General features: G+C 46.5%; 2 non-coding genes across 2 annotated transcripts; both read right to left on the bottom strand.

Annotated features, from left to right (window-relative positions):
- Window positions 1-9508: 9508 nt before the first annotated feature.
- trnan-guu (transfer RNA asparagine (anticodon GUU)) lies at window positions 9509-9586 on the bottom strand. The gene has a single exon. It is a non-coding gene; the product is annotated as a tRNA-Asn (tRNA).
- A 3271-nt stretch (window positions 9587-12857) lies between these two features.
- On the bottom strand, window positions 12858-12931 carry trnan-guu (transfer RNA asparagine (anticodon GUU)). The gene has a single exon. It is a non-coding gene; the product is annotated as a tRNA-Asn (tRNA).

Genomic DNA, 12931 nt, shown 5'->3' with positions numbered 1-12931 from the left:
CTACAAGGTCACCCTCAACCTCCTACGCTCCAGTGAAAAAGGTCCAAGCCTCTCCTTATAACTTAAACCCTCCAGTCCTGGCAACATCCTGGGAAAGCTTTTCCAAACCCTCTCCAATAGTATTCTTCCTATAACAGGGCGACCAGGACTGTACTCAGTACACTAAAAATGGCCTCATCAACATCCTGTACAACCTCAACATGACGTCCCAACTCCAACACTCAATGGTGTGAAAAATGAAAGCAAGTGTGCTAAACACCACCTTAACTACCCTGTCTACCAGTGATGAAACTTTCAAAGAACTATGTACCTGAAACTTCCCGTCCACCCCCACCCCCACCCCCACCCCCAAAACAGGTCTCTCTGTTCTACAACAAGACCCAGGGCCCTACCATTTACTGTACAAGTCTTGCCCTTGTTTGTTTTACCAAAATGCAACCTCTCGCTTTTATCCACACGCTCTCTCTCAGGTACACAAATAAATACATCCTTTCACAGGCTTACACTCCATCACACTTACACTTTACCAAGTTAAAAATCACACAACACCAGGTTATAGTCCAACAGGTTTAATTGGAAGCATTAGCATTCGGAGCACCGCTCCTTCATCAGGTGGTTGTGGAGGACACAATTATAAGACACAGAATTCATAACAAAAGTTTACAGTGTGATGAAGCTGAAATTATACATTGAAAAATACCTTGATTGTTTGTTGAGTCTTTCATCTGTTCGAATACCATGATAGTTTCACATTTTTCAGATGTAAATTTTAAGAAGTTTTGTGATTTACATAAGTTACTTTTCAGGTTAACTGTAACATTTAATGTTAGCTAACACCAATCGTTACAGTTAACCTGAGAACATTGAAGAGGCATTTGCATGGGTATATGAACAGGAAGGGTTTGGAAGGATATGGGCAGGGTGCTGTCAGGTGGGAGTAGATTGGGTTGGGATATCTGGTCGGCATGGACAGGTTGAACCGAAGGGTCTGTTTCCATGCTGTATATCTCTATGACTCTATTTACAAAAGAAAGAAGTGAAACTCTCATGGTTTATGAACACATGAAAGACTCAACAAACAATCAAGGTATTTTTCTATGTCCAATTTCAGTTACATCACACTGTAAATTTTTGCTATAAATTCTGTGCCTTACAATTGTGTCCTCCACAACCACCTGATGATGGAACAGCGCTCCAAAAGCTAGTGCTTCCAATTAAACCCATTGGACTATAACCTGGTGTTGTGTGATTTTTAACCTTGTACACACCAGTCCAACACCGGCATCTCCAAATTATGACACTTTACCAAGCATACAAACACGCACTCTCTTATGCACACACAAGTCTATGGGGTGAATTTGGATTTTCAGAATTATATTTGCAGATACATTCAGTTTTCCTCAAAAAGTGTGCAATCTGCAGGCAGTGAAGCCATGTCATATTTTATAAATCCCTACTTTGAAAATACAACCAGTCTAACTCAAGGTTGGGATACAGACGGTCTCAAACCTCACACCTTTAATGCATTGACTGAGCTGAGATGTCACCTCTTTTTATAAAACCTGAAGTTATCTGGAGAATGTGACTTAAAAGCAGTTCTGGGATTTACATATTAATGAACAGAAACTAAAAGTGGCCTCATCAACATCCTGTACAACCTCAACATGACGTCCCAACTCCAACACTCAATGGTGTGAAAAATGAAAGCAAGTGTGCTAAACACCGTCCCTGAACCATCCAGACTGACATAGATTCTAGGAGCAGGGCTTGTCTCTTCATGGATGAGAGGGAGTGTATGAAACCACAGAGAAAGCTGGGACCCACTGGAATTGTATCCCTTCCTCAGTCTCTATGTGTTTTTCCTTAACTTCTGTTTTTCTGACACTTCACCCTTTTCTCGCTCACTCTGTGTCTCTCTTTCTTCTTGTCTTCCACTCCCATCCGTCTGTCCTATGGGTTCAGGACCAGAATTGTTTGAAGTTTGCGTCACCTACTGACCCTGATCACTCCCTGTACGAAAACGTTCTTCCTAATGTCACTTTTACTTCTTTTCCTCGTGATTTCAAAACTCTGCTGAATCGTTGTCGATCCTTTCAGGCGTGGGAGCATTTGCACTACATTATTCCTGTGTCTAGACCCTCATGACTTGAAAAACGTCAATCAGGCCAGCTTTCAACCTACTGTTCTCCAAGGAGAACTGTCCCATCTTTCCAATGTACCTGCATTGCTGACAATCCTCAGACACGGCACCATTAACGTCAACCAGTTCAGCGCTGTCTGCAATCACTTCACTTCCCCGCTTCCTGAAATTTCACCCTCACAATTGTATAATAATGCAGCTGGAGGATTCATTCAGAGTCGGACTGCGCGGGCGAACTATGTGTAATGCTTGTTTTGACTTTGAGCAAGTGTTTCCTTTTATCCTGTTCGCAGTAATGGGAGCTCGACCCCATCCCTGCTTCAGACAAGTCCGATCTCGTTTAACAGATGTGCGTTTTGAGAAAATCACCAGGGCATTTCTGCACAAGGCAACTTCAGAAAGGAGGGCTCGTCCGGGATTTGAACCCGGGATCTCTCGCAAATCCACCCAACTGCAGGCGCGAAGCGAGAATCATACCGATAGACCAATGAGGCACAGGCCCAGTCAGGCGCGCGCTGCCCTGACCCCGGACGCTCTAAGCGCCCTCCCCTGAAGCAGCTGAGACTTGCTCAGTGTGAAATACGTTTGAGTTGCTCCAAGAATCGCAAGCATCAAAGAGATTCCACAACATTTGCTTCTCATTCCGTCTCCCTGCGCCCAGGACGCTGCTGTTTGTCCCGTTCCCAGTAACTGGACTCTCTCCACTTGCGGATAATTAAACCATTTTGTTTCTACTTGCAAACTGTTCTGGGGGAGGGCAGAGCCCAATCGCTCTTCTGCTCTCTCGCAATCACTTGGGATGGGAGACGTCAGTTCCACTAATGCGTGCGAAATGGACAAGTTTTAACTACATTACAAAGGTCTGTAATCAAAGAGACAGAACGATGCTGTGCTGGTGGGACAGAGAGAAATGGACACCGGAAACTGTTCCCTCAGGTAAATTCATATGAGTGTATTTGTGTGCAGCCTGCTCGGTGCTCAGAATTCGTCTTCACACAGCAATCCTGCAGAAGGCCTTTTCTAACACGGACGTCTGTTTCTTTGCTGCGAACGGGCAGCAGTGAACATCTGAGCCCCAACTGTCCCAGATGAAGTTGAAAATGAGCCATTGTTTCTCCCTCAGCCGCTCTGTCCCAGAGACAGGGAGAGGGACGGCATCAACGCGTGACGTCATTCCGCCGCAGCCTGAAGCCGTTCAGTCCATCATTTCCATGTGACTCTCTGTCACTTGTATCTCTCCGAGATAATTCCCAATCGGTGATATGTGTCCTCATCATGGGAACTGTGTCTGTGTGGTGATGCTGCTTTTGAAATGCTGATCGTCCTGTCATTCCCGTCTGAACCGGAGTGGGGAATTATTGCAGGGAATGAATACGACCGCAAATAATGTGGCTTTGTGGCTCAGTGGTTAACCCTGCTGTCTCATAACGGGACCTGAATTCGATCCTACCCGTGTGCAGCTTGTTTGTGTGGAGTTTGTTCAATCTCCCCGTGTCTGCGTGGGTTTCCTGCGGTGCTCCGGTTTCCTTCCACAGTCGAAAGCTGTGCAGGTTAGGTGGACTGACCATGCTAAACTGCCCCATAGTGCCCAGAGGTCGGTAGGTTGGGCGCATCAGTCAGAAGTAAATGTCGGGTCTGGGTGGTTTACTCTTCGGAGGGTTGATAAGGACTTGTTGAGCAGGAGGGCCTGTTTCCACACTGTAGGGATTCGAATTCGAATTGTTTCAACTTCCCCAGCTCATTCCCATTTCAGAGAAGAGGTGTTAGGATTCAGTTCAGAGCAGACCGGCGGGAAACAACTCAAATCTCCACAAGCACTTCTCCTCAGTTGTGTAAATTGGGCCCGTGTTTAGTGACATATTCAGCTCAGATACTCGAAGATTTGGGAAGCAGAGGCAAAGGCAAGATATAGAACAGAGTCCCGTTACAAAGGGAAGCAAGAGCAGACGACAGTTTCGATCGAGGGACATGAACCCAGCACCCTCCCGCTGCGCCACTCCACTTTCCCGCAGGGAGTGTTTTCCATAGATCCCTTCACCCTTTCGTCTGGCGTGTGACAGGCAAGTTCGAGACTGGTGTCAAAGATCTCCACTTCTGTCGTGTTATATGGTGTTTCGCAGACGTATGGAGGCTGTGTGAATATGAACTGTTTTCTAAATTCCCACATTCTGTTGATCGAACTGTGATTTAACTCTGAATCATAACATATGTCACAGCGTAGACGGAGGCCATGCGGCCCACCTTCGCTCTGCTGGTTCTACACCATAAGTAAACGCGTGTCTCAATTCGTATCATTCTCTTGCCTTTTCCGTGTAAATCTGCGCATCTGAACATGACCACAAGCATTGCCCTCCTCAACAGAGAACAGGAGAAAACCACGCAGACCTCCACGAGTGTGTCACCTCAACTGTGCACATTGGGCCAGTATATCAATGTGAAATATTCATGTTGAGTTTTTTGGGAAGCAGATGAGAAGGCGAGGTGCAGAACAGAGCACCCTTAGATGGGTAAGCTGCTAAAGACGACGTTACGTGAATAGGAGAGAATAGGACATGGCGGATTTCAGGCCCTAAAGTCATGGAACTCGATATTGAAGACAGGGGGCATGTAGGGTCTTCAAGTGGAAAATGAAGCGTTGTTCTTCCATCTGGAGCTGAGCTTTGCTGGAACACTGCTGCATGCCTGAGACAGAGATGTTGGCCAGGGAACAGGGTGGCGTGTTAAAGTGGCGGGCAACCCGAAGCTCAGGGCCTTTTTTGCGGGCAGAATTGAGATGTTCTGCGAAACAGTCACCCAGTTTATGCTTCATGCTACTTTGGGGAAACCACACTGTGAGCAGCGAATGCAGTAGACGAGGTTGTGGCAAATGTGCAGGTAAAGTGCTGCTTCACCTGGCGGGTATGTTCGAGCCCTTGGATATTCAGGAGGGAGCAGGTAAATGGGCAGGTGTTACACATTCGGCGGTTAGAGGATAAAGTGCCTTGGGACAATGGGAGGTGGGTGTGGGGTGTTGAGAGTGAAGGAAGAGTGGACCCGAGGTGTAACCCTGCCCACTTACCTCCTCTCACATATAAATCTGTGAAGTTGAAAGAACATTCCATCCAATAATTCAGTACCACGTGACCAATAAACTAATTTGTATTCATGTTCCGGGGCCAGCATCATTATTGCGTCACAGCAGCTGCAGGCCATCACCGGGGGCTCGCCCTATGACGTCACGGTGCGGCTGGAAGCCCCCGGGAGAGTTTATCAAAGAAACCTCCCTGTGGGTCAGGGCAACTCTGCATCAGGAAGCACTGGGATGGTCAACCACTATCAGTTAACATGGGGAACACATCTCCACATTATGCAGCCTCGAGGCAAACTTCCCTTCCTTCTACTTAAAGTTCAAGAGCCCTCAGACCGAAATTCCCCAGGTACGTTTGGAAGAACTTTTTCCAGGTGTCCGCAAAGTACATCGATGAGCAAATTGTTAAAGTTTGAATTTTGTGAGTGTTGAAATTATGTGCTTTTGAGCGAAATCGCAGTTCGAAAAAACAGAATGTGGGAATGTCTGCGGGTGCGTGATGGGAGCATCACCCAGAAGGGAAACCATCTCTCCTATTCACTCAATGTCCTCTTTAGCAGCTTTCTGTATAAGGGCGCTCTGTTCTGCACCTCGCCTACTCATCTGCTTCCCAAAACACTTCGACAGAAATATTTCACATTGATATACTGACCCAATGTGCACAATTGAGATGACACACTCGTGGAGGTCTGCGTGGTCTTCTCCTGTTCTCTGTTGAGGAGGGCAATGCTTGTCACTGGTCACTCAGGTGTCAGAGTAAAGTTTCGAAAGAAAACGGTTTAATTTTCTGCCAGTAGAGAGGGCCCGGTTCCTGGAGACGGGACAAACGGAAGCAAGGAGACAGAATGAGAAGCAACTGTTCTGGAAATTGTTTGATAGACCCCATTAAAAGCACACAACCCAAGCCAAGGAGGAGCAACCAACACACCGCCACTGGGTGGGCACGAACAACCAACTTTTCAGCTAACAGCCGAAATCGCTGGCCAATTGTGCCACAGAGACAGGCAACGACAAAAGGTCATCGCTTAGGGGAGGCTATTAGTGAATTAAAAATTCAGCCTGCCCCGCCTAGAATTACAATTGTGGTCTATCAGTCTTAATTTTCAAAAATAAAGTCTGGGACATTTACTGTGGAAACACTGAGGACAGTCTGATCCCACTCTCTGCAGACACATCCATGTCACGAGGAACTAGCTTTCTTACTCCGGGGCCGTCGCCCTTCCAGCCTTTCAGTGTTTTGCCTGTTCCCGAGTTCTCTCATTGGCTCGCAGGGGAGAAGGGGTTTGAATTCCTGATGTGCAGTAACGACAATTCTTTCAATGTCTCAGATCAGTTCATGTGCCGAGAACATCAGAGTCAACCTCCCGGCCTCTTCCAACAAGGAGACGGTGTCTGGACTGTCTCTGCTCAATCGGACAGGTCATCTTTCATTCTCCTCTAAATCCGCTTCCCAAAGTGTTTCTAAATGTTCACAAAGCTGGAGACTGGGATTTCTGTTTTGCTTCATGAACATTTGAACATTTTTCCATTGCCTAACTGACAATATTTTGCCAAAATTTCTTCCCAATTGTACGCCTTGCCTCATGTCCAGGGATGAGGAATTTCCATTTTGTCGAGACATTGCCAAGGTTGAGAATGTTCGCTTTGGAGCAAAGAAGGTTAACTGGAGATTTCCTGGGGCTGTTGGTAATGATGGGAGAAGAAGCGGTGGGAATGGGCAGATGAATGATCAGAAGAACCAATTGCCACTGACCAGAGTCAGTTACCTGAGGACAGGGATTGAAGTTCTTGAATGAAAAGCAGCACTTGTGCCTAATAAACACAGAGAATACTACCGAAAGCCAACAGGTCGAGCAGCATCTGTGGAAAGGGAAACAGAACTGACGTTGTGAGTCTGGTACGTTGTTTGTTCAGAACCCGAGTTTCCTGCATGGCAATCAATTCCCAGACATGAGAAAACGGGACTTTATTGAGACGGGTTTTGTGAAGTTTGAGCGATAATGCAACCAACAGGAAGTTATTTAAAATCGCCAGCGAAGAAAGCATAGTCAGCAGGCGGGGGTGCCCCAAAGGATCTTTACACCAACACCTTAAGTGTTCGGCCACAACTACACGCCCAAAGTTGTGGTCTAAACTTTCTCATGGAATAGTTCTAACAGGAAAGGTGAGTATTGGGCTTGTCCTGTCCGCGCCATAGCCCCAACGTTTCCTGTTCCCCTGGATTTGATCAGGACAGAGGAGGCTGTTGGGAGATCGAATTGAACTACACACATTGATGAGAGATAGAGCGGGGGGGAAGGATCCATTCCGATGCGTAGAGAGATTAATAATCAGGGCCGAAAATAAGGAGCCACTTCAAGAAGTATGGGGTTCATTCAGCAAAGCTAATGTAGAACTGTTCACAGAAAATTGTGATGAAAGTCTCTCGAGTTACTTTGATGAGAAGTGTTGATGATGCTAATACAATCGATAGGATGAACGTAGATTGGTCAATGTATTTGGTGACAGTTCTGTTCTAGCCCTGTGAGCGAAACCTGGATCTGAAGGAGTAGAAGGGACATTAACAACATCGATCTGAAATTGGACACGTGACAAGAAACAGAGCCATCATTAACAGTTGGCTTTTGAACTGGACAAGGTTTCTCGTGAAATTAGCTTGAGGCTTGAGGTATGCAAGGTCAAGATAATTGAGGTAAAACACGGAAACGCTATCCTCATTAGCAGACTGTGAAAGGATTACAAGACACAAATTAAACATTTTCGACAAGTGATACAGGGGACTGGGAAGATAAGTATTATAAACTGAGAACAACAAAGTTCTGGAGCACAACACTTACATTCAAAGACCGAAAACATCCAGGTCCTGATTAATCAGATTGCATTGTGGTGCTTTTCTGCAAAACATCCACTTGCAATGTCCTACAAAAGAGTGACAAAACCCATCCCTGTCAGCCCAGGATAGAAAATCCGAAGGGATGAACGCATGCTTATTTTCTGAAGATTCACAGAGCTTAGACTGGGTTTTGGTGATTGTTTCTTTTCCACTCCCAGGAGCCGCAGTGGTTGAGGCGTTGAGTTGGGGAGAATAAAATGTGCCCGTGAGCAGCATGTGGGGCGATTTCAGCTTCCCCTCATCTGACTGCGCTGTGAGTTGACTCCGATGTTCTCAGGGACATTTACTGACGCGAGACAGTGAAAGGATTCTCATTCCCGCAGATCGGGAATTCAAACCGTATGCCGGCTTCAGGACAATGAGAAAGATTAATTGGGGTGTGTGAAGAAGCTGTGAGCTGTATTTCAAACAGGTAGGTGGAGTCAGATGCATCATCCATTGCGCCCCGGTCCTGTGCGTATCTCACGCCACCATGCTGCAGAGTTCTGACGTTAACACGGACATGCGCAGCAATGGGTTCATTCACAAGGTGAACAACCAAAGATAATCACCGTCACTGATTCCCTTCCACAGGCCCAACTTGGTGAAGCAGTATCTTTCACTGGCAAAGGAAACACCCTTGTCCTCAGGTGCCTGCTTCATTTCGATCACGATTTCAAGCCCCTCACTCTTCTAGTCTCATTTCCAAACACTTTGCTCATAGCCTCAAAAGAAGCTCTGCGGGTGTCTGCTTGTTCCACCCGAACAGGCAGTGGGTTGCAGATTCCCACCATTCCCAATTTCAGTGAAATATTAATCCCTCTCCACTGATTTGAATCTTAAAGAAGAAGCCGGGGAGCAAACTCCCTTTCTTTTCGACGACGTTTCTCATTTTGTACTCGGAAGGGTTCACACCTGCGTGGGGAAACCGCAATGGATTTCATGTACATCGCATTAACCACTCGGCCCATCAATACAGAACCACACTGACAGCTTGATTCCCAGGTCTGTCTGCCTGTGGAGCTGAGAAAGAGTGAATCATCGCACAGTTTGTTTGAATCCAATCACTTCACAGTGATTCGAAAGGGTTAAATATCTTCACATGGTGTTTGCAGATATTTAGGTGTTTCACCCCAAAAGATGAAATGAACTTTCAGTTAGAAATTGCAGGAGGAATTCAGCAGGTCATGCAACATCTGTGGAAAGACAATCAGAGGCAACATTCCAGAATTCTGTTTTCTCCGACAGATTCTGTCAATGCTGCCGGGTTTCTCTTTTGGTCTCGTCTTCTCAGCACACGCAGTCCCTTACGTTAGACATTAATTGAATTCAGAAACCCCTTTGTGGAGAAGATTTCCGTTTGGGGAACATTTTCCTGACCCCATTAAAAGCGCACAGCTTCCAAGCCAAAGAAGAGCAACGAACACACCGCCCCTGGGTGGGCTCGAACCACCAACCTTTCGGTTAACAGCCGAACGCGCTGACCAATTGCGCCACAGAGATAGGCGCTGCCGAGAGCGGCGCCATCGCGTAAGGATTTTATAATTCAGCCCCCCGGCGTGGAATTACAATTGTCGTCTATCAGTTTTACTTTTCCATAATCAAGCCTGGGAGATCTATTGTGGAGATACCGGGGACAGTCTGCAGACACATCCATGTCACGAGGAACTAGCTCTCTTACTCCGGGGCCGTCGCCCTTCCAGGCTTTCAGCGTTTTGCCTGTTCCCTAGTTCTCTCATTGGCTCGGAGGCGAGAAGGAGTTTGAATTCCTGATGTGCAGGAACGAAAATTCTTTCAGTGTCTCAGATCAGTTCATGTGCCGAGAACATCAGAGTCAACCTCCCGGCCTCTTCAACAAGGGGACGGTGTCTGGACTGTCTCTGCTCAATCGGACCGGTCATCTTTCATTCTCCTTGAAATCCGCTTCCCAAAGTGTTTCTAAAGGTTCACAAAGCTGGAGACTGGGATTTCTGTTTTGCTTCTTGAACATTTGAACATTTTTCCATTACCTAAGTGACAATATTTTGCCAAAATTTCTTCCCAATTGTACGCCTTGCCTCATGTCCAGGGATGAGGAATTTTCATTTTGGCGAGACATTGCCAAGGTTGAGAATGTTCGCTTTGGAGCAAAGAAGGATAACTGGAGATTTCCTGGGGCTGTTGGTAATGATGGGAGAAGAAGCGGTGGGAGTGGGCAGATGAATGATCAGAAGAACCAATTGCCACTGACCAGAGTCAGTTACCTGAGGACACGGATTGAAGTTCTTGAATGAAAAGCAGCACTTGTGCCTAATAAACACAGAGAATACTGCAGAAAGCCAACAGGTCGAGCAGCATCTGTGGAAAGGGAAACAGAGCTGACGTTGTGAGTCTGGTACGTTGTTTGTTCAGAACCCGAGTGTCCTGCATGGCAATCAAATCCCAGACATGAGAAAACGGGTCTTTATTGAGACGGGTTTTGTGAAGTTTGAGCGATAATGCAACCAACAGGAAGTTATTTAAAATCGCCAGCGAAGAAAGCATAGCCAGCAGGTTACCACCCTGGGCGGGGAGCCCCAAATGATCTCTACGCCAACACCTTAAGTGTTCGGTCACAACTACACGCCCAAAGTAGAGGTCTAAACTTTCTCATTGAATAGTTCTAACAGGAAAGGTGAGTATTGGGATTGTCCTGTCCGTGCCATAGTCCCAACGTTTCCTGTTCCCCTGGATTTGATCAGGACAGAGGAGGCTGATGGGAGATCGAATTGAACTAAACACATTGATGAGAGATAGAGCGGGAGGGAAGGATCCATTCCCATGCGTAGAGAGATTAATAATCAGGGCCGAAAATAAGGAGCCACTTCAAGAAATTTGGGGTTCATTCAGCAAAGCTAATGTAGAACTGTTCACAGAAAATTGTGATGAAAATCTCTCGAGTTATTTTGATGAGAAGTGTTGATGATGCTAATACAATCGATAGGATGAACGTAGATTGGTCAATGTATTTGGTGACAGTTCTGTTCTAGCCCTGTGAGCGAAACCTGGATCTGAAGGAGTAGAAGGGACATTAACAACATCGATCTGAAATTGGACACGTGACAAGGAACAGAGCCATCATGAACAGTTGGCTTTTGAACTGGAGAGGGTTTCTCGTGAAATTAGCTTGAGGCTTGAGGTATGCAAGGTCAAGATAATTTAGGTAAAACATGGAAACACTATCCTCATTAGCAGACAGTGAAAGCATTACAAGACACAAATTAAACATTTTCGACAAGTGATACAGGGGACTGGGAAGATAAGTATTAGAAACTGGCAACAACAAAGTTCTGCAGCACAACACTGACATTCAAAGACCGAAAACATCCAGGTCCTGATTAATCAGATGGCATTATGGTGCTTTTCTGCAAAACATCTACTTGCAATGTCCTCCAAAAGAGTGACAAAACCCATCGCTGTCAGCCTAGGATAGAAAATCCGAAGGGATGAACGTTTGCTGATTTTCTGAAGATTCACAGAGCTTAGACGGGGTTTTGGTGATTGTTTCTTTTCCACTCCCAGGAGCCGCAGTGGTTGAGGCGTTGAGTTGGGGAGAATAAAATGTGCCTGTAAACAGCGTGTGGGGCTATTTCAGCTTCCCCTCATCTGACTGCGCTGTGAGTTGACCCAGATGTTCTCAGGGACATTTACTGACGCGAGACAGTGTAAGGATTCTCATTCCCGCAGGTCGGAAATTCAAACCGTACGCCGGCTTCAGGAGAATGAGAAAGATTAATTGGGGTGTGTGAACAAGCTGTGAGCTGCATTTCAAACAGGTAGGTGGAGTTTGGTGCGCCAGTCCCTGTGCGCATCTAACGCCACCATGCTGCAGAGTTCTGACGCCAACACGGACATGCGCAGCAATGGGAACATTCACAAGGTGAACAACCAAAGATAATCACCGTCACTGATTCCCTTCCATAGGCCCAACTTTGTGAAGCAGTTTCTTTCACTGGCAAAGGAAACGCCTTTGTCCACAGGTACCTGCTTCATTTCGATCACGATTTCAAACCCCTCACTCTTCTAGTCTCATTTCCAAACACTTTGCTCATAGCCTCCAAAGAAGCTCTGAGGGTATCTGCTTGTTCCACCCGAACAGGCAGTGGGTTGCAGATTCTCACCAGTTCCAATTTGAGTGAAATGTTTTTCCCCCTCCACTGATTTGAATCTTAAAGAAGAAGCCGGAGAGCAAACTCCCTTTCTTTTCGACGACATTTCTCATTTTGTACTCGGCAGGGTTCACACCTGCGTGGGGAAGCCGCAATGGATTTCAAGTCCATCGCATCAACCACTCGGCCCACGATTCAGTACCACACTGACAGTTTGACTTCCCAGGTCTGTCTGCCTGTGGAGCTGAGAAAGAGTGAATCATCGCAGAGTTTGTTTGACTCCAATCACTTCGCAGTGATTCGAAAGGGTTAAATATCTGCACATGGTGTTTGCAGATATTTCGGTGTTTCTCCCGAAAAGATGAAATGAACTTTCAGTGAGAAATTGCAGGAGGAACTCAGCAGGGCAGGCAACATCTGTGGAAAGAGAATGAGAGGCAACATTTCAGAATTTTGTTTGCTCCGACAGGTACTGTCAAACCTGTTGATTTTCTGTTTGGGTCTCGTCTTCTCAGCATACGCAGTCCCTTAGGTAAGACATGAAGTCAACTCGCAACCCCCCTGTGTGGAGAAGATTTCCGTTTGGGGAACATTCTCCTGACCCCATTAAAAGCGCACAGTTTCGAAGCCAAAGGAGAGCAGCGAACACACCGCCCCTGGGTGGGCTCGAACCACCAACCTTTCGGTTAACAGCCGAACGCGCTGACCAATTGTGCCACAGAGAC

Source organism: Chiloscyllium punctatum, chromosome 36 (assembly GCF_047496795.1).
Source record: "Chiloscyllium punctatum isolate Juve2018m chromosome 36, sChiPun1.3, whole genome shotgun sequence".
NCBI classification, from domain to species: Eukaryota; Metazoa; Chordata; class Chondrichthyes; order Orectolobiformes; family Hemiscylliidae; genus Chiloscyllium; species Chiloscyllium punctatum.
Note: the sequence above shows the minus strand (reverse complement) of the source record. Positions and strands in the feature narration are given on the sequence as shown.